Genomic DNA, 3,915 nt, shown 5'->3' on the forward strand with positions numbered 1-3,915 from the left:
TTGTGGGCACCTTGCTGGCTGTCTGTTAAGCGTCTGCTTTCAGCTCAGGTCATGATCCCAGGGTCCTGGGATTGAGTCTCGCACTGGGCTCCCTGTTCAGCGGGGAGTCTGCTTCTCCCTCTACCCTTCTCCCTTGCTTGTGATCTCACTCTCTCGCTCTCTCTCTCAAATAAATAAATAACATCTTAAAAAAAAACAATTGCACTTTATATACTTGCATTAAATAATTTAAAAATTAAATTTAGAAAACGATACCATTTATGATAGTATTAAAAAGAATGAAATACTCAGGTATAAATTTAACAAAAGAAATGCAGAGCCTATACTCTGGAAACTACAAAACATTGCTAAATAAATTTAGAAAGATCTAAATAAATGGGAAAAACATGCTATGTTCATGGGTTAAAAGGCTTAACATTGTAAAGTGGCAAAACTCTGCAAACTGATCTACAGAATCACTGAGCTCTCTATCAGAATTTCAGCTGACTTCTTTGTATAAATTAATAGATGAATCTAAATTTGTATAGAATACAAGGGACCCAGAATAGCCAAAACAATCCTGAAAAAAACAAAGTAGGATGAATCGAACTTCCTGATTTCAAAACTTACTTTACAGCAACAGTAACAAAGACATGGCAGTACTTGCTGAAGAATAGACATACAGATCAATGGAATAAAATTGAGAGTCTGTATATAAATCCATATATCTATGGTCAAATGATTTTTGACAATAGTGACAAAACCATTAACAGGAAAAGAACAGTATTTTCTTTCTTTTTTAAAAAGATTTATTATTCATTTTATATATAGAGAGACAGTGTGCATGAGCAGGGGAGGGTAAAAGAGAGAGAGACAGAGAAGCAGACACTCTGCTGAGTGCGGAGTGGGAAGCAGAGCTTAATCCTAGGACCCTGAGATCATGACCTGAGCCAAAATCAAGAGTCAGAAACTTAACTGACTGAGCCACCCAGGTGCTCCAAAGAATAGTATTTTTAGTAAATGCTACTGAGATAACCAGATAGCCACATGCAAAGGAATGAAATTGGACATTTATCTCACATCATATGTAAAAATTAACTCAAAATGGATAAAAGACCTAAATGTAAAAACTAAAACTATAAAACTCTTAGAAGAAGAAATCATAGGGATTAATCTTTATAGCCTTGGATTTAGCAAAGAATCCTTAGATAAGATACTAAAGCTTGAGTAACAAAAGAAAAAAATGACTTAAAAATACATAAATTGAGCATAAAAATTAAAAAATTTTGTGTTACAAAGGACACGATCAAGAAAGTTAAAAGACACAAACTGGTGGTTACCAGATGGGAGGTGGGTGGCGGATGGCTGAGATAGTTGAAGGGAATTAAGAGTACACTTATTGTGATGAGCACTGAGTAAAGCATAGAATGGTTGAATCACTATATTGTATACCTGAAACTAACATAAAATTGTATGTTAATTATACGGGAATAAAAAAAAAAGGAAAGCTAACAGCCTACAGATTGGGTGATAAAGGACTTGTATCCAGAAAATACAAAGAACTGTTACACAACAAAAAGGCAAATAACCCAATTAAAAAAATTGGCAAATGATCTAAATGGTTATTTATTCAAGGAATTTATAAATTTATGTTTATATATGAATGATGTAAATATAATTATATAAACATAAATTTGGACAAAAGAAGCCACAGAAAACTATGGTATGATTCCATTTTTATACTATACAAACCCCCCCCACACACACAAAAAAACACCATCTTGTACTATGGTGATAAAAGTCAGGACAGTGGGTACCTTTGTTGGGGCAGAAACAGAAAGGCAGAACAGGAGAGCTTATCAGGGTGCTGGTAATTTCTTTTTTCTTGATGTTGGTGCTGTTACAGAAATGTTTATTTTATAAAACATTCATTGAGCTATGCACTTATCGTAAGTGCGCTGATCTGCATATGCACTTGCATTAATAAAGGCACTACAAATGGATGTCGATAGATGTACATTAAAGAAGCTCTGTGAGTTAAATTAAACTTGAGAAACACCAACACATATAACAGTGTATTTTTCAATAGGGTGGTCTTTGATTATATGTGGTTTTTGTATTTTCCATTTATATTACGCCACATTCTAGAAAGGATTGAAGCTGGGCTTAAGAGGCTAAACGAAAGTAGAGCAAGACACAGGTGAAAAAGAAGAAAAGTAGAGGTAGGAAGTAGAAGCCTATGATCACAATTATGTGTATTTATAAGTTATTTGCATTTCTTTCATCAGTCTTGCTTTCTTTTGCATGTCTCATTAACTATTTCTTTTATTCAGCTTGGTGTATAGATAGGTAATAAGGAAAGTAAAGGGAATACTCATAATCTGTTCACTGTTAGAATTTTACCTATTTTATATTTATCCAAGTAAAATCCAAAGAGTCTCCTCTGAGAGGGTCTGAGGGGGACAGTGGCATAGTGTGAGTCTTTAGCAAGGAGAGAAGTTCTGAGAGGGTGTATCCTCCCCTACACGGGGGCAGCCCTTGCTGCCCTCTGTCCTCTGAGCTCCCACAGCCCTCGCCTTTACCACCACTTTCGTATTCATTAAACATGGTCTTGCTACATTAAAAAAAAAATTGTCAAAATTTCTGCCATTTGCCAATGTTTTATACTATCATGAGTCTCATATACTATGTTATTAAAGAAAACCCCATCAAAACAGTGTTGGTATCTCAGACTGCTAAATATTAATTCCTTTCTTTCCAGGCAAATGTTCAGTTTCTGCTGTTGTAACTTCAGAGCTGGATCAGCCTGAAAAAGATTGAGTATAACTCTGTCTTCTCTGCACTGGGAGCAGGTCTCCCACCATAGCCCCTCATCCCCTGAAAATGTCTGCCTGTGCAAAGTTCATCTCCACCCCCTTCTTGGTCAGGAGCACCTCTCAGCTGTTGAGCTGAACACTGTCTGCAGGGGTACTAAAACCACCAGAGACAACAACAGATGAGAGCCTCGGCAGCTTGGCAGCCCCACGTCCCCTGACCTCACTTATTCCCAGCTGCAGCTTCAGAAGCAGTGCCATTTCCAGGGACTCAGACACAGCAGCCAAGTTCATTGGGGCCGGGGCTGCCACGGAGAGGGGGCTGGCTCTGGGGCTGGAACTGGGACTATGTTTGGGAGCCTCATCATTGGTTATGCCAGGAACCCTTTTCTGAAGCAACAGCTCTTCTATGCCATTCTGGGCTCTGCCCTCTCAGGGGTAGGGGGCTCTTTTGCCTGATGGTGGCCCTTCTCATTCTCTTCCCCATGTGAAGGAGCCATCTCCACCCACCATAGGTCTTTCTGCGGTGTCTCAGCTGCCCTGTATGTTCCTTTTCCTATGCCTCCCCAGGCAGTCTGGGAAAAGTGGTTGGCTCAGGATCTGACAGAGGAAAGACAAATAAATACTGTATTAATAAGGAAAAAAAAAGATTAAGTATATGGTCAAGGCTTGTTTTCAGGTGACATCTATTATTCAAGTAAAAAATGAAAGAATGATAACAAGTGCTTTTATCATATGCCGCATGTCGGGAGAATTCCGCTGTCATTTTTCATGAAGGCGGATCCTCACTACTTTCAACCCTTATAGTTCTGTACATTTCTTTAATCTATCTGTAGATTTCACTACTCTAAGGCAGTGATTCTACAATATCAAATGAATAAATCCCTTTATTCCTGTTTGTTGTTAATAGTCTTAGGAGCCATGTTTCAATTCAATTCAGCTATGAGTCTTTTTCTCTTTTTGTAACTCTGTGTTCAGTCATATGCTAGGTACCCTGAATAGATGTTTAAGACCTCTGCCTTTATGTAACTTGCATTCTAGGGATACCTGGGTGGCTCAGTCGGTTGAGCTTCTGCCTTCGGCTCAGGTCAAGATCCCAGGGTCCTGGGATCCAGCCCCGCAT

At 38.5% G+C, this 3,915-nt stretch overlaps 1 pseudogene; it reads left to right on the forward strand.

The window, feature by feature from the left end:
- The first annotated feature begins 2,862 nt into the window (after positions 1 to 2,862).
- On the forward strand, positions 2,863 to 3,283 carry LOC123850448 (ATP synthase F(0) complex subunit C2, mitochondrial-like; annotated as a pseudogene).
- The last annotated feature ends 632 nt before the right edge of the window (positions 3,284 to 3,915 follow it).

Source organism: Mirounga angustirostris, unplaced genomic scaffold (assembly GCF_029215605.1).
Source record: "Mirounga angustirostris isolate CCGP_5_RB_7025 unplaced genomic scaffold, mMirAng1.0.hap1 SCAF_10, whole genome shotgun sequence".
Classification (NCBI taxonomy): Eukaryota; Metazoa; Chordata; class Mammalia; order Carnivora; family Phocidae; genus Mirounga; species Mirounga angustirostris.